General features: G+C 52.9%; 2 long non-coding RNA genes across 5 annotated transcripts in view; both read right to left on the reverse strand.

Moving 5' to 3' along the window:
- Positions 1-7,639, reverse strand: part of LOC103348881 (uncharacterized) — a 29,931-nt gene extending 22,292 nt beyond the window's left edge. The window contains exons 1-3 of the long non-coding RNA XR_011387644.1: positions 7,633-7,639; positions 5,250-5,448; positions 475-569 (exon numbers count right to left, since the gene is read on the reverse strand). This is a non-coding gene — a long non-coding RNA (uncharacterized lncRNA). The remainder of the gene's footprint in view (positions 1-474; positions 570-5,249; positions 5,449-7,632) is intronic.
- A 3,698-nt stretch (positions 7,640-11,337) lies between these two features.
- On the reverse strand, positions 11,338-17,546 carry LOC127491561 (uncharacterized). 4 transcript variants are annotated; one of them, XR_007920279.2, is made up of 4 exons: positions 16,519-17,546; positions 15,980-16,221; positions 14,068-14,233; positions 11,338-13,954 (listed from the first exon to the last, which is right to left on the reverse strand). It is a non-coding gene; the product is annotated as an uncharacterized lncRNA (long non-coding RNA). The 4 variants fall into 4 exon arrangements; XR_011387568.1 differs by having other exon boundaries at positions 15,980-16,070; positions 16,519-17,538; XR_011387567.1 differs by having other exon boundaries at positions 15,980-16,070; positions 16,496-17,538.
- Between the last annotated feature and the right edge of the window lie 132 nt (positions 17,547-17,678).

Raw genomic sequence — 17,678 nt, forward strand, 5'->3', positions numbered from 1 at the left:
CATGGCCAGCAGTGCCGACAGCCCATATGGGTACCGCCAGTTCAAGTCCTAGCTGCTCCACTTTGATCCAGCTCCCTGCTGGTGCGCCTGGGAAAGCAACAGAAGATGACCCAAGTCCTTGGGCCCTTGCACCTATTTGGGAGACCCGGATGAAGCTCCTGGTTCCTGGCTTCAGCCTGGAGCCCTGGTTGTTGTGGCCATTTCAGGAGTGAACCAGCAGATGGAAGACCTCTGTCTCCCCTCTCTCTATAACTCTCCCTTTCAAATAAATAAATCTTAAAGAAAAAAATATGGTACACCAACTGACTCCAGGATGACTTCATCTTAACGTAACAATTCTATCTGCAATGACCCTATTCCCAAATATACTCACCTTCTCAGGTTCTAGAAGTTAGGACTCAACATACAAATGGGGAAGGGGGGACCCAATTCAATCTGTAACAGCAAGAATTGGGGTAACTGGAACTCTCCTACCTTGCTGGTGGGAATGTAAAATGGTGCAGGCACTTGGAGAAACAGTCTGCCATCCCTCGCGATGCTGAACATACGTAAGATCCAGCAACTCCACTCTGAAGTACATACCCAGGAGAACAAAAACATGCACAGGCACACTATAGGAGCATAATTCATAATGACCAAAAAGGAGAAACAAACCCGCATGTCCTTCCATGGCTAAATGGATGAGCCAAACATGGTATATTAGATATACCACGTGTATATACATGGTACATCATACCACAGGATATATGTGGCAGTAAAATGAGCACAGAGCAGCAGCATGCGTCAACCTTGCAAACGTCACAGTCAGTGAAAGAAGCCAATCACCAAAGACCACAAATGCACGACTCCACTTATAGAAGTATCCAGATGGATGGACTCACAGAGACAGAAAGAAGATCAGGGACCAGTGCTGTTGCGGAGCAGGTTAAGCCGCTGTCTGCAGTGCCAGGATCCCATTTGGGTGCCAGTTGGAGTCCCAGCTGCTCTACTTCCAATCCAGCTCCCTGCTAATGCACCTGGGAAAGCAGTACAAGATGGGTCAAGGGCTTGGGCCCCTGCACCCATGTGGGAGACCTGGAAGAAGCTCCTGGCTCCAGGAGTTATTTGGGGAGTGAACCCAGGATGGAAGATTGATATCTCTCTCTCTCTCTCTTTCTCTCTCTGTAACTCTGCCTTTCAAATAAATGAATCTTTTAAAAAAAAGATATGATCTTATTATTAAAAAAAAAAGAAGAAGAAAGAAAGAAAAGAAAGTCAATTAGTTGCCTAGGGATGGGACGATTGGGGAAAAGTGGAAGTGACTACTAATTGGTACAAAGTTCTTTCTGGGATAATAAAAAGTACTCTAAAATGTATCATGGTAATGGTTATAAAACTGAATTTTTTAAGATTTTATTAACTAAATAAATAAATCTTTAAAAAAAAAACTTTTAAGGGGCTGGCACTGTGGCATAGCAGGTTAAGTGGCCACCTGCAGTGCTGGCATCCCATATGGGTGCCGGTTCGAGACTCAGCTGCTTCACTTCGATCCAGCTTTCTGCCATGACCTGGGAAAGCAGTAAAAGATGGCGCAAGCCCTTGGGCCCCTGCACCCACGTGGGAGACCTGGAAGAAGCTCCTGGCTCCTGGCTTTGGATCAGCCCAGATCCAGCTGCTGTGGCCAATTGGGGAGTGAACTAAAGGATGGAAAACCTCTCTCACTCTCTCTGCCTCTCTTCTCTCTGTGCAACTCTGACTTTCAAATAAATAAATAAATCTTTAAAAAAAAAAACTAAAAAAGATTTTATTTATTTATTTGAAAGGTTGTAGTCACAGAGAAAGAGAGAGAGAGACAGAGAAAGAGGCCTTCCATCCACTGGTTCACATCCCAAATGGCCACAATGGCCAGAGCCAGGTCAATCCGAAGCTAGGAGGCAGGAGCTTCCTCCAGGTCTCCCACATGGATGCAGGGACCCAAGGACTTGGGCCGCCTTCTACTGCTTGCCCATGCCATAAGCAGAGAGCGGGATGGAAAGAAGAGCAGCCAGGATACCAAGCGCTGTCCATATGAGATGCCGGCACGGCAGGCAGAGGCTTAGCCCACTATGCCACAGCGCCGGCCCCACAACCCTGAATATTCTCAGTTGAGTCGTGTGTTTTATATGGGATAAAGTCTAAGGTATATGAATTATATCTCAATGACACCACTATTTAAAAAATAATAAATAATCCCCAACTCCCTATCATTCAAAAACAAACAATGGCCAAAACAAAACAGAGTAAGATGCCAGCAAAAAACAGCTGCTAGAAGGGAGCCACAGCATGGCAGGGATTTTTGCCTGCTGTGGTCGCTTCTGCTGTTGGCCTCTCAGTACCAAAACAACATCTAAAATCGTGGTGAAGCAATATACATGCAAAGGCGCATCAGAAAAGAGCACTGGCCATCTGAGAGGAAAAATTAGCACATGTGACCTCAAGGACCTGGTGAGGGCTGGGTCCCACTGCTGAGCCTTAATCCCCACTGCAAGGAACCACTGAAGGAGTTTAGGCAGAGGGGTCAGGTTCACACTTGCAAAGACCACTGGTGGCTGGGGAGAGCCGATCCAGATGAGAGCTGAAACGTTGGATTTAGCCACAAAGAAGTCATTGGTGACCTTGGAGAAGTCAGTCCAGGTGGAGGGACGAGGTGACTAATTTGGGGAATTGGAAAGGAAGTGGAGCTGGCAAAATTATACTACACTTGGGAAGGCCTCTCCCGATTCCCTATAAGTCTCCAGGGAAACAAGACCAAAAATACACTTGGCTTGAGCAATAACCAAAGCCATGTTCCCATGCATATTCACACACAGCCGGCTCCCCAGCGGCTTCTGTCTCTGCTCAAGGACCGCGCACACCTGACACAGACGGAGGACCCAGGGCTACAGCTGTTCAGGGGTCACTGCCCACCGCTCGCTGGCCCTCTTTTGTCGCTGGGCGAGGAGCGGGTAGGAAGACATCAACAAGGCTTTACCAGGCCTCTCATCTGGACCACGCACAACTCAGAACTCAAGGCAGGCCAGCCTGGCACACCCAAGCCCTGCCCATTGAAGACAGTGAGAGGTTTGGGAATAGGGCACTTGCCCCTGGTGTAACCACATGTCTGAAGCAAGAACCAAAAGAGCTGGGTTTTAGTTCTCTCTCTATCACAGTAGCAAGGGTATGGGCAAGCGACAGTGTCTCAGGGCTCCCAGCTCCTCATCTCAAAAAGCAAGACAGGCCAGCATCCTGGCTCACTAGGCTAATCCTCTGTCTGCGGCGCCAGCACACCGGGTTCTAGTCCTGGTTGGGGCACCGGTTCTGTCCTGGTTGCTCCTCTTCCAGGCCAGCTCTCTGCTGTGGCCCGGGAGTACAGTGGAGGATGGCCCAAGTCCTTGGGCCCTGCACCCCATGGGAAACCAGGAGGAAGCACCTGGCTCCTGGCTTCAGATCGGCACAGTGCGCCAGCCGTAGCAGCCACTTGAGGAGTGAACCAACAGAAAAAGGAAGACCTTTCTCTCTGTCTGTCTGTCTCTCTCTCTCATTAACTCTGCCTGTTAAAAAAAATAAATAAATAAAATAGAAAACAAAAATAAAAAAAAGGAAGACAGACCCAGTGTTGTGGCACAGCGGGTTAAGCCACCACCTGTGACAGCAGCATCTCCTTGAGATGCTTGAGACTCGGCCGCTCTGCTTCCAATCCAGCTCCCTGCTAATGCACCTGGGAAAGCAGCGGAAGACGGCCCAACTCCAGCCCCACCTGCAGCCATGTGGGAGACTTGGGGGGAATTCCAGGGTCCTGGCTTCAGCCTGGCCCCGTCAACCCATCATGGCCATTTGGAGAGCGAACCAATGGATGGAAGATCTCTTGTTCTCTCTCTCTCTCCGTGTCTCTCCCTGTCTCTCTGTAACTCCGCCTTTCAAATAAATAATAAATAAATATTTTTAAATTAAAGAGAATTAATATACACCCTGCCCTGTTCAACAGGTCAAGGAAGAGATAATAGGCATGCAAGGGCAGGTCCAGGTTTTTCAGGCCTGAGCACATACAAACATCATTTCATGGGGTTCCTTAAGAAAAAGATTATAAAATTTAAAATATATAACGAGGTCCAAATGTGAAAAAGAATTATATCCAGATACAAAATTTCAAAAGCTCATACATACCAAGAACATGACACAATTCTTTAAAAATAGTATATTTGTTAACTTAACTAGTTACTAGTGCTAGTCAGTTTCTCAACTCTATTTTTGGATGGTTGTCAAATTTGGGAGAATCTCTATCAAGCTTCTTTACGAGCTATAAGATTTCAAAGAATTTCACACTGTCTTGTGCAGTGACTAATCTTTAGTATCTCTCAATCTAGACAGGGGAACATCTGAGGATGTTGGTTCACTCCCTAAATGCCAGCAATGGCCAGGGCTGTGCCAGTCTGAAGCCGGGAGCATAGAATTTCATCCCAGTCTCCCCCGTGGGTGGTAGAGGCCCAAGCACTTGGGTCATCTTCTGCTGCTTGCCCAGGCACATTTAGCAGGGGGCTGGACTGGAAGTAGAGCAGGCAGGACTCGAACCAGCGCTCATATGGGGCCCTGCTGTCCCAGGTGGTGTTAATCCCGTGAGCGGGACTCCCACACTGGGAAAGCTAGCAGTAACTTGGTATACACATGCATAGATGCCACTAAATCACAGAAATACACGGAACCACACGAATACACCCCGCTAAACCCCTGAGAACCCTCTGCTCCCAAATGCTTAATGTCCACAGCCACTCCGGCTTAGCAAATTTAGGGTGAAATAGCTTTGGTTTTTGCTAATTTTATACAAACACAATCATGTGAACACGCCGGCAAGATCCCTTCCGGTCTGGCCCGCCCATAGTAGCTGCCCAGTGAATGGGGGCGGCCAAACGCCAAGCAGAGGCCTCTGCTGACCCAGCGCACCCCTCCTGCGACCCCCGCCCTCCGCTGGCCTCAGTCTCAGGTTCCAAAACGAGCGCGCTCCCTCGGGCCCGCGCCGCACCTGGGGCCTGGAAGCCCGAGGTTTCGCGAGATCTCGCGACAGCGCGAGTCTCGTCCGCCCAGCCGACCCCGGAAGACAGTCCCGCCCGGCTGCTAGCGCGGCGTCCTCTCGCGGTGTTTGGGGCGGGGCCTGTACGCCTGACCTTTCGGTGGCGGCGGGGACCCAGCTATGAAGGCATACTAGGGTATTTAGTCTGCCCGACTCTGAAAGTTACGGTCGGGAGGCGAGGGACCACCTGGAAGCCGGCGCCCGAGGCTGCGCGGGCCCTGGCCGGGGTCTGCACACGTGGGTGATGAGGACCCAGCAGGGCCAGCGACTGCCGGTCCTAGGCTGTCGCTCCGGGCTCCGGGCTCCGGGCTCCGGGCGCCTTAAAGGCGTGGTTGTCCTCCCTCGGTGTACAAATGGAGAAGCAGGCTCAGGGGGAATGGAGGAGCCTGCGGAGCGTCACAGGAGAGGGTGTGGCCCAAACTATTCGTAACCCGAGTAGAGCAATCTGTCTACAGGTCCTTCCACCCCAAGGTTCCTGGAAGACCCTGGGGCTCAGTGAAAAGTACCTAGGCTTTGGATCCACAGAAGCAGGTGCATATGAAAAAACAGACATTTTCTTCGCTGTGTGACCTTAAGCAATTTGCTAGCCTTTCTGAAACGCCTTCAACTGACATTTGGGGCTAATACCAGGGTTATTGTGAGGGTGACAGGGGTGTTCAGTGCCTACTCCACACTCAGCTCTAAGCAAATGGAAACGGCTGTAATTAATAACAATCTTTGTCCCTGTCGGTGAGTACAGTGTTCAATATGGAGGGAGTTGTTAAACGTTAAGTGAATTAATGAAGGAATATGCAGGAAGAAATGAAACGTCTAGCCAGAAACCAGGCAGTCCTTACCCCCAGCCCACTAATCTCTTGCCCACTCCCCCAACAGAGGTGCCGTCTCAGAGGGCGTGAGATGGGAAATAACCATTCACCCTCGATTTCCCAAGTTGTTGGGTGTGAGTGTGTGTGTGTAGATTTATGTATTTATTTATTTATTTATTTGAAAGGCAGAGGGCGGGGGTGGCGGGAAGAGATCTTCCATCCACTGGTTCACTCCCCAAATGGCTGCAATAGCCAGGGCTGGGCCAGGAACTCCATACTGGTCTCCAAAAAGCCTAAGCACCTGGGCCACCTTCCGCTGCTTTCCCAGGCGTGTTAGCCACGACCTGGATGGCAAGTGCAGCAGTCAGGACTTGAACTGATATTTCAACATGGGACGCCGACCTCACAACTAGCACTTAAGCACTTAGACCACTGTGCCACAGTGCCAGCCCCGTGTGGGTGTGTGGGGGGGGGGGGTAAGTTTTACTTATTTACTTGAGAGGCAGAGTTACAGACAGGGAAACAGAGATCTTCCATCCACTCCACTCCCCAAACGGCCGCAACCAGCCGGAGCTGAGCCAATCTGAAGCCAGGAGCCAGGAGCTTCTTCCAGGTCTCCTACATGGGTACCAGGGGCCCAAGCACCCAGAGCATCTTCCACTGCTTCCCCAGCCCATCAGCAGGGAGCTGGATCAGAAGTGGAGCATCTGGGAAGAGAATTGGTGCAGGTGGATGCCACAGCGCCAGCCCCACCTTTGTGTGTGTGTGTGTGTGTGTGTGTGTTTTGACAGGTAGAGTTACAGACAGTGTGAGAGGGAGAGAGAGAGAGAAAGGTCTTCCTTCCTTTGGTTCATTCCCCAAACAGCCACAATGGCCAGAGCTACACCGATCCGAAGCCAGGAGCCAGGTGCTTCCTCCTGGTCTCCCATGTGGGTGCAGGGGCCCACGCACTTGGGCCATCCTCCACTGCCTTCCCAGGCCACAGCAGAGAGCTGGACTGGAAGAGGAGCAACCGGGATTAGAGCTGGCACCCATAAGGGATGCCGGCGCCGCAGGCAGAGGATTAACCTAGTGCACCACGGTGCCAGCCCCCCCCCCCGAGTTCATAAGTGTTTTTTAACATGTAATTGAAGTAACAGGAAAGTGCACAAACCTTCAGTTCACAAATGAACACAGTGGTGAGAGCAGGCCCTGGTGAAGAAGGAAAATGTTGCCAACCCCCAGGAACCCCTGCGTTTCCTTCTAGTCGCTGGTTCCCCTGCACAGGTGCCCACCATCCTGCCTTCCAATGGCATTAATTTGTTTTGCCCGTTCTGCACCAGGTGCAACTGGAAGCAGACAGCGCGCGTGCTTCTGTAACTTCCCCAATCCCCATGTGTCCGTGGAAACCTGAGTAGCAGCCTGGCAGTTCCGTCCAGCCACATGGTCAGGACTGCTGCCTGAAACCACCCATCTCACCATCACCTGCTGCCTCTCAGCCTGTCCACAGGCCCAGGGGCCCCCATAGCTTCCTGGCCCACCTGTCTTTCCTCCTCTTCCCTCTCTGATGGGAAAGTATCTTCTGCTTCTTATTCTCAGCTCTTTCCCCAGGAGACCCCACAACAGAGATGTCTGGGTGCTTACCTTGCCCTTACAGTGCCCCAGATCTTTCCTTCTCCACTGGGAAGGCCCTGAAAGCCGAGGAATGGATGTGCCCTGAGCCACAAGACGGTCCTGCCCAGCCTCTGCTCTATTCCATGCCGTCTCAGCCTCTGCTGTTCCTACCTGCCATCTGTCACCACGTTCCCAGGGCACTAGGCTTGAGCCCCAATTGTGGACATCCTCAGGATCCTGATGCCATGCCAGTTAAGCGACACGGCCTAAGGGTCTGGACATTCTACCTTGAGGGGACAGTGCTGCATAGCACCACAAAACCGCCCAAAGAAACCCCATTACACATGCTACTTGGGAGGCCAGCAAGGCCCAGAGATGAAGTTATTTGTCCAAACCCATAGAGTTCATTAGTGTTGGGAATAGGACCTCAGGAGAGCCCTTTGATGCAAGTCTACATGTCCTGTATCAGCTAAAGACCTCCCACCCATCCATGAGACAACATGGACCAGTCACAGATATTTTACTCTAGGAAATGGGTGTTTTTCTTTCCATTCAGCAGATGCAGAAACTGAGGTCTAAAGAAATCAATTAATTTGCCCAAGGTCGCAAGGATAGTGAGACTAAAAGAGGATTCAGCTCCAAGCCTAACTCTCTCCTCCACACTGTGCCACCCTCAACATACAGATTTTGACAAGTGAAGCTGTGGGTGGGCACCTGGCTGGCATCGGACAGTGGGGGACACTCCAGAGAGAGCAAAACATGAGCTACGAAGGAGGCTGTTTGAGTACTGCGTTGCTGAACAAAGCACCCCCAATGCGGTGGCATTGAACAACAACTTATTACCACATCTCACAGTCCTAGGGAGGCTGCCCTCGGCCGGGTGGTTTGCACATGGGAGGCTCTCAGGTGAGATTACAGTCTGACAGGGGCTCGGGCTGACATCACCTGAGGGCTCAGTTGGACTGGAAGTCCAAGATGACTTTTCTAATCACAAGTCTGGCACCTCATCCCGATTGGCTGGGACAGACAGAGACTGGCCAGGCCTGCCTTCTCTCCATGCGACCTTCCCATGTGGCTTGTTAGGTTTCCTCACGGCATGGTGGTGCCCAGGTGGACAGAGCTCCTCCATGGTGGTTGGCTTGCCCCAGGGGGAACATACCAGGAGACTGAGGCAGAGCTGCACGACTCCTTCTGGCCTGTCCTTGGAAGTCCCGCAGCGCCACTTGCACAACATGCTGTCAGTGAAAATAAATTGTGGGACCAGCTCAGAACAAAGGGGAAAGGACAAACCCCGTGGAGCAGGGGTGTTGCTGAAGCCAAGACAGGAAGGAGCAACACTGGACAGTGTACAATTGTGCTTCAGGATAGCGTGGTGTGCTAGCGGGAAAACTAGACATGACACGCTGTGGCAGGTGGTGGAGGGCATTGGTGACATGCTCAGGAACCCGTATGTGGAGGTGCACTAGGGTCTTTAGTTGCCCTGCCTCTGAGCCCTCTTCCTATGTTGGTAATCCTCCTCAAGCCAGTCTTAATGGAAAGTCAGAAACCTGGCAGGAAGGTCAAGTTCAAATCAGTGCTCCTGCTCAGCTCTTTGAATCTTCAGTAAGGGACCCAAGGAGAAGGGGATTGTTTGGAATCCACCCCAGGGGAAGCAACAGCCAGTGCGCAGGGAGACAGCCCCCAGAGCCAGAGCAGCAGCCCCTAACCAGGCTGCTCTGGGACAGGGTACGATGGAAGTTCTGACCATCTCGCTTCTCTTGGTTCTTGCCTACTAACCGAGCTTATTCCTAAGGCTGTCAGTTCTGTAAGCTGCCCAATATCATCCCTGCCAAACTCCTCTCCTACTTAAGTGAACCAGAGTCCACTTCTGTTGTTGGCAATTTAAAAACCTAATTGGTACAAAGATCCATTGAAAGCTTTAGTCAGAGGAAATGACATGATTAGAGCACTTTATCGGAGTTAAAAATATAGAAACCTGATAGAGATGAATCGATTTAAAAGGGCGAAAATGTGGAGCTGGCTTCGTGGCATAGTGGGCTACACCGGCATCTCGTGTGGGTTCTGGCTGCTCCACTTCTGATTCAGCTCCCTGCTAATAGCCTGGGAAAAGCAGAGGAAGATGGCTCAAGTGTATGGACCGCTGACACCCATGTCAGAGACCCTAAAGAAGCTTCCTGGCTCTTGGCTTTGACCTGGCCCAGACCTGGCCATAGCAGCCATCTGGGGAGTAAACAGTGGATGAAAGATCCCTCTGTCTCTCCCTGTCTCTCTGTAACTCTGACTTTCAAATAAATGAGAGAGAGAGAGAGAGAGAGAGAGAGAGAGAGAGAATAGAGGGGCCAGATGAGGGCTGGCACCGCGGCTCAATAGGCTAATCCTCCGCCTTGTGGCACCAGCACACCGGGTTCTAGTCCCGTTCGGGGCGCCGGATTCTGTCCCAGTTGCCCCTCTTCCAGGCCAGCTCTCTGCTGTGGCCAGGGAGTGCAGTGGAGGATGGCCCAAGTACTTGGGCCCTGTACCCCATGGGAGACCAGGAGAAGTACCTGGCTCCTGCCATCGGATCAGCGCAGTGTGCCGGCCGCAGCGGCCATTGGAGGGTGAACCAACAGCAAAAAGGAAGACCTTTCTCTCTGTCTCTCTCTCTCACTGTCCACTCTGCCTGTCCAAACAAACAAAAAAAGAGGGGCCAGATGGGAGGCTATTGTGGCATCTGGGATGGATGCTGTATGCCAGGCACTGTGCGAGGCATTGAAAAAATTGCAATGAACAAAGAGAGTCCCAGTCCTAAAACTAACATATAGACACATAAAAGGATGACTCAAGGTAAAAAATCTTTAGTTTGTGGGGCACAGACACATGGCAAAACACGTCTAGTTGGTAGCCAGAATGTCAAGAAAAGTTGTAGGAAGGAAGGCTGAGCCTGAAGACAGAGATGGGCAGTTGTTCCCATGGACAATCATGCATTCATCCATTTATAGTTAGTTAATGCCTACAATGTATCACTACCATTTTGGGCATTAGAAATACAGAACAAACCACAGTCTCAGCTCTCATGGAGTTTCCATTATAGAGCACAAAGGCAGACAGTAAACAAACACACAAATATGTCAAGTGTGTGACACAGACTATAAAGAAAAATAAAAAGGAAGAGGAAGTTTGCCATTTTCTAAGAGTTGTTCTGTAAAGCTCCCTCTCATAAGGAAATATTCTAAGGAAGGAAAATCTATTGAGGAAATCTATTTCAGGCAAAGGAAATCATACTTGCAAAGGCCCTGAGGCAGGACGGTGTTTGGCTTATTCAAAGATCTCCTGGAAGGCCAATGTGGCAGAAGCACAATGGATGAGGAGGTGAATAGGAGATGAGCTGAAGGGGACAGCAAGGAGGTTCTGTGTAAATCACTGTCAGTATGTGGGCTTGTGTTCTGAGGAGATAGGAAGACTTTGGAAAATCCTGAGCTGAGAAGGCAACTTCATGGCTGACAGTTCCAAAGAATCAGACTGGGGGGTTGGGTGTGAGGGCTCAACTTGGAGGCAACTGTAGCCAATCAAGGCAAGAGAAGACAGTGGCTTGGACCAAGATGGTAATGAAGGGGCTGATATATGATCAGATTCAAGATCTACATTGACAAGGAACAAACAGGTGGATTGGCTATCAAGTATCGGAGAAATAATAGAGTATGAGGACAGGGACAACCGGAAGAGCTATTGCCACTTTCGGAGGAGAGAGTAGTGAGAAGTGTCTCCGAAGCTCCAAGAGTAAGTGAAAGGGGGGAGGGAAGTGGCGGCGGGGGCGGGGTGGGGGGTAGCCACAACAATACAAAAGTTGCACTTTGTAAATTCACATTTATTAAATAAAAAAAAAGAGTAAGTGAAATTGTTTCCAGCCTTCCTACCTGCCTGACTTCCTTTCTGAATAATGTCATTCAAAGGCCATCATGCAGGGTCAGGCGAGGCAAGACATCCCTCCAGTCAGGCTGCCCTGGGCTATATCAGAGACAAGAAGGAGGAAGACAGTGCCTGCAAGGAGAGTGTGGACAGTAGCAGCATGAGTAGGGGTCGGTCACATAGAAAGAGATCAATCCAGAAAGAAAGGAGAGGTCTGGAGGCAGGAACACTTCAAGAACAATGAGCACATCCTGCACTCAGATTTTGGTTTCTAAGTATCATTCTCCATCCAAAGAAGAGAGAAATGGCTGATGCCAGGGCTGGGGCAGAGGAAGTACAACACCAGCCTGAAACATCTTGCTGTGCCAGACAGCAAGGAGGTGCTCAGAGAACTATAGTGACAGAAGCCAGCTTGCCAGGTGGACCAAATCTGGGAAAACTTGAGCATCAGGATCAATAATGTGACAAGGAGGAAAACAACATCTGTAATATTGCTGCCAAAACCACGTAACACAAACCTAGTCATGAGGGCTGAAAAATAAACCCAAATTGAGGGACATTCTGCAATATAACTGGTCTCTTGTATTCCAAATTTCCCTGGTTGTGAAAGTAAAGGCTTAGGAAACATCTCTGATGGAAGGAGACTGGAAAGACCTGATAATTGAATGCCATAGAGAATTCTGAGCTGGATCCTTTTGTTGAAAGGACATCCTTGGACCAATGGATGAAAATCCAATAAGGCCTGTGGGTTAGCCAGGGCTAATGCAGCAATGTTAATGTCCCAATTGTGAGCATTGTATTAGGTTAGGGTGGAGAATGTCCTCATTTGTGGGAAATGCATACTGGAGCATCCTGTAGGCAATTAACTCAAGTGGTTCAGGGGAATGTGGACTTTCTGTGTCTTTGAAATTGTTTCAAAAGAAAAAGGCAAGGAACGAGTGAACGGAATCTCTGCAGCACTGTGAATGGGAGGAGGACCAGGCAGTGCACCATCAGCTGTCAGCCACCCAAGGGTGATGTGTGCCCGAGGGGAGGACAGTTACTCAGATGTAGGGTTGCAGAGACTGAAGAGGATGAAGACTGGGCAAAAGGTAATAACCTTTATACAAGCTTTCTGTATGGTAGATGATGGCAGCGTCTTCATCCATATGAAAAGCAGTGGAAAATAAATAACCTACTCCATTCACAAACAATACTGAATGCACACATGGATTTCAGGACCCTTTTAACAACCTTTTGGCTTCTCTGAGCTCTGAGAGTCAGAGATTGGAAACCCATTCTTACTGTAAACCACTCCAATTCTGAACAGAAAATCCCAACAACAGTCATATTAATGCTTGTCAGGAGACAGATCTCCCAATTCGTAGTTTTAAAAAGGATTCTTTGTAAAATTTAGTATATTTGGTGTGAACACTTGGCACAGTGCTTAGGACACCACTTGAGGCACCTGCATCCATTCAGAGTGCCTGGTGTGGAGTCCGGCTTCTGCTCCCAGTTCCAGCTTCTCATCAGTGTGCACCCGGTGGGGCAGCAGGTGATGGTTCCAGTAGTTGAGTCCCTGTTTCCCACATGGGAGACCTGAATTGAGTTCCTGGCCCCAGGCTCATGGCTTGGCCTGACGGTGGCAAGCATTTGAGGAGAGGACCAACAGCTGAAACCAATCTCTCAGGGCTGGCATTGTGGCACAGTGGATACAACTGCTGCCTATGATGCCAGCATCCCATGTGGGCACTGGTTTGAGACCCATTTTGAGTCCTGGCTGCTCCACTTCCAATGCAGCTCCCTGCTAATATGCCTGGGAAAGCAGAGGAAGACTTGGGACCAAATACTTGGGCCTCTGCACCCAGGTGGAAGACCTGGAAGAAGCTCCTGACTCCTAGCTTTGCAGGCAGCTGGGGGTGAACCAGCAAATTGAAGATCTCTCTCTCTTCCTCTTTCTGTGTAACTCTTTCAAATAAATAAATAAATATTTAACAAATAAAGGAGTCAATCTCAATCTTTCAAATAAGTACCATTTTAAACATTTTAAATGTAGTATATTTGTATTGTATAACTCAATGCTCACATTGAGGTCAAAATGGTCTGAATACTGGATTATTACCATGTCCAGCTAACACATGTTCATTATAGAAAATGAGAGATGCAGATTAAATTGAGAACAACTTGCAAACCACCTGTAATCCCCCACCCAAAAATACCGTTAGCATTTCAATGCCTGTTTTAGACTTTTGAAATTCAAATCACGTCTATACATTTTCGCTGCAGTACAAGAGGGCCCCTTCGCTGCGCTGTGCTGTTCTGTATTTTCCAAGATCCCTCCCCCACGTAGAACAAACACTGCCTCAGTCACTAAATATACCTCAACCACCTCATTTTTAAGGACGCGGCGAGGAATTCCATTGAGCAAATGGGCGGTGATTTATGTAACCGTGTTCCTTATTTAGGACTTCTACATCGGGCGCTGAGAGATGGCGCCGCACAAGCAGCGGCCGCGCTCGGACGACTGGCCATGAAGAAAGTGGGGACAGCTAGGTCGCCGTGCAGGGTTTTAGGAGCAGGGCGACGGAGGGGACAGGGTCAGCAAGGCAGCAGCCGGAGAAGAAGGAACCTGTGGAGTGAGATTTGGGAGGAATGCGAGACCGAGGGCGGGCGGTATTCACAGGCAAAGGGTATCGAATGGGTGGAACCCAAGACCCACCCAACCGGGGCGAGCCCCCAGACCTGATGTTGCGGCGGGCAGTGCAACCCGAAGCCGGCGTTTCGAGGCTCTGCACCAACAGAGGGCGCCGTGTCCTCAGCAGTTTGCGGTGGGCGGCTCCCAGCTGCTGGCCAGATGCGGACAGCTGGACTGCGGGAGGCGAGAAGCGCTCCTTGAGCTCCGGCAGACCTGCCGTCCGCGGGAAAAGCACGAAGGGACATCAGGGGTCGGGGAGTGGTAGTGGATCATCGCACTCGCAGATCGCCTTCCCTTGTGGGCCAAAAAGGGGGAGCCTCCCGCCCGGAGGGGGCGCCGTTTTCTGTTTCCCACAAAAATGCAGAACGGGCTGGCTCAGCAAGATAGATCTGGGGCCACGGGGTCGGGCGCAGGGCCAGGAGAGACCCACGAGGCAGCCTGAGGCGGGAGAGAGCCGGCCTCGGGGGCCTTGAACTTTTTGGAGTACCCTGTTGTCCACTCCAGACACTGCAGCGCGCGCGCGCGCGCGCGCACACACACACACACACACACTCCTGCAGTCTCTCTGCCCCAGGCGCACTGTGCGTTCGAGGAGTGAGAAACTGAGGCACAGCAGGAAGAAGCACGAAATAGACTCCTCCCTGTAACCTCCAGAGCCGGGAAAAGACGAAAGGGCCGCAGCCGAAGCTCCAGTTAAAGACCCTGGGGCCAGGGACAGCCCTTGCCCTGCCGGCTGTCCCCACCCCGGCTGCTCCCCGGCTCCGAGGTAATCAGCTGCTACGCGCGGCTGTAATTGCCGGTGCAGACCCGCCTGGCGGAGGGCCGGCGGGCGGCACAGGGGCGGGTGAGGGGCTTAATTGCAGGGCTTCAGCCTGCAGTCTGGGCTGCAGCTCCTCTGGGGGGAAAGGGCGCGCCCCTTAAGTTCCGTGGGTCTGGCCTTGAAGAAAGCCAAAAGCCCTTCAGGTCGGTAGTCAGGTCCCTTCTCCGAAATCGGGGGCTGGGGGGTTGAACCCCAGAGAACGGTGGGGGCAGCTGGAGGCCCCGGGAAAGCTGTTGGGGACCGGGGCGGGGGGGGGGTCCTATTCCTAACTCCTCACATCCACCCTAGAAGCCTTGGTTCGTCTGGTCCGAAACTCCTCCCATGTTCTGACCAGCACCCACCCCCTCCCCTGTCTGCCGCCCCCGTCGCCCCCCTTCTCGTATCCCCAGGGCGCTCCCACCCTGGGGAAGAATGTGCCCTCCTTGCGCACCCTTGCCATGGTAACGGCACACCCCCACCCCCGCGCTCGCAGCGGCGAAAGGGGGGGGCGCCTCCCAGCCCTGCGGACACACCTCGGCTGCCCTGGTTGCCACAGCAACGGGGCTTTTCTGAGTGCGCAGCCGTGAAGCGGCGAAGGGCTCTCCTCGCCATCCCTAACCCCTACAACCCACCAACCGAGGACCCTGCAAGAGTTACCCGCACCCCCCCCCCCGCCCCGCGCGCCGACTCCAAGGACAAGGTCCAGAGAGGGATCGCGAGGCCATCTCTGCTCCCACGTGGGCGAGCCTAGGGAGCCAAGGCGGCCGGAGGGCCCCCGGAGAGCACAGATCCTGAAAAGGGATGCCCCTCCCCCAACAGAGCCCAAGGGGGGCGCTGGCAGCAGGAAGCCGGGGAAGGGCCCGGAGGCGTGCAGGCCCCACAGCGGAGCGGTGATTACAGGGACCTGTCCCTCCCGCCCCCGGCTCCCACTCTCATTAAGTCATTTTTTCCCCTGTTGGAAAGTCCCCGTGCCTTGAGCACAGGGGCTGCGGCGACCGCAGGCAGCTGCCGGCAACCACATAAGAGGGGGGGTGCTTCTGGGAGAGGGGAGGGACCGCGACTGGGGCCTGGCCACTCTCCAACGTGGAAGGCCCCCTGCCGGAGGCTAGCTGGGGGCGAAGGAGGAGGAGTGGCCAGCTGGCCCTGACCCTTCTTCTCACCCTCCTCCGGGGCACTCCTGTAGCTCGTTGGTCCACCTTTGCACGCCTGCGCCTCTGCTCGGCTCGCTTCCCAACTTCGGCTCCTGGGGGACTGAAAAGCAGGATGCCTGGGTTCTGACCCCACCCCAGCCTTAACCTGCTACTGCCTGCCGATCTGTCCACCGTCCTCATCCCGTTAGCTCCTCGGCTTCCCGCCACCGTGGGGCCACGAGGGTTCCAGTAGCGCCCAGCACTTCTTCCCCCTACCAGGAGGTAACAGGTGACCTTCAGGTGAAAGACGTTGGGGGTGGGAGAGGCCCTCTCCTCCTCCCAGTGACCCCTGCGCACCTTCTGTTCCCTTGCCTGGCCCCTGGTTCTCCCCTTGCTGCTGGCAGCTTCCCCCACTCCCACCTCCTTTCAGCCCATTTGCCCTACTGCCAAACAGCAGGTTCATCAGGCTTCAGCCAGTGTGCATAGCCCAGTGCCCCTTATCATCTCCACATGTCTATGTAGGGCCTTTACCAAGTCCCAACACACCTCTTTACAATTGTGGGTTCTACCTTTGGTGCCAGCACTCCGGTCAGTTTCCGGCCCAGGGAGAGGACAGTGGGTGGGCGACCCCTTTCGCTCCTTCCCCACCTTTTCCTCCCCTCCTTTGCAGGTCGGATGACCAGGCCTTGACTCACTAAAATGTGTCCCCTCCCCTAGCCCAATCACCACCCCCTTCTCTCCGGAGACAGCCCTGCTCTGCAGTGTTGCTGCTCCACCAGGGTGTCCCGGCTTCATCCTGTAACTCTTCAGTCTCCCCTCCGCCGGCTCCATCCTCTTTAAGCCTAGAAAGCAGTGCGGGGGTGGGGGGAGCCCAAGGCTAGTGCTGTAGTGGACAGTGCTGGGGGGTGGGAGCACCCCCCCCCCCTGCATTCTCTCCTCTTCACTGGAATGGGAGAGGGGAAGGGGGTAGGGAACCCAGCCCCCACAGCTCTCTCCCGGGTGATCAAGAGGAAAGGAATGAGGCAGGTGTGTCTGGCTGCTCCCGCTCACCCCTCCTCCCCAGGGACTCTCACCCGCCCGCCTATGGGGCTGTCTTTTGGGGGATGGGGAGAAAAACCCGGTTCTAAGTGGAGGCAGCCCAGCCAAGGATTTGCAAGGTCCTGCTGCCCCAGGCATGCCTGGGAGCGGCTGGGATGCAGGCAATCAGAGGGAGGGGGCTGAAGGCAAGCCAGTGGGGACAAATCTCCCAACCGTTGGGTCATCCCGGGTGCCACCCTTGGAGGCCTCCTTTCTGTCTCAGCCCCACCCAGGAGTAGGGGGACACAGGACAGGGGAGGGAAAATGGAATTCGTGCAGGTGGGCAACTGGGGACAGGAACAAGAACTTTGTCCTTGTCTGGCTCATCCTGACCCCACCTCCCTCTCCACCGCCCTCCTCCTAGGGGGTCTGTTTCAGGAAAAACATCAGGTCTGGAAGCCAAGGGGAATGCAACCCTGGGCCCAGACCGCCAGCTCCACAGTGTCCCTATGGGCATGTGAGGGCGCGGTGGGATCACTGACCTGCAAGGGGGCTCCCCGAGCTGGGAGCCTACAGGCACAAGAGGCCCAGGAAGTATGCCCCTTCCCCCCAGCCTCACTTGCCTGCCCTGCCTGTCCTGCCTGGACTCAGAGAGACCAGAATCCAGACAGTGAGTCTCCGGGCCCTCCCCCGCCCCCTCTTCCCAGCCGCA

Source organism: Oryctolagus cuniculus, chromosome 3 (assembly GCF_964237555.1).
Source record: "Oryctolagus cuniculus chromosome 3, mOryCun1.1, whole genome shotgun sequence".
Classification (NCBI taxonomy): domain Eukaryota; kingdom Metazoa; phylum Chordata; class Mammalia; order Lagomorpha; family Leporidae; genus Oryctolagus; species Oryctolagus cuniculus.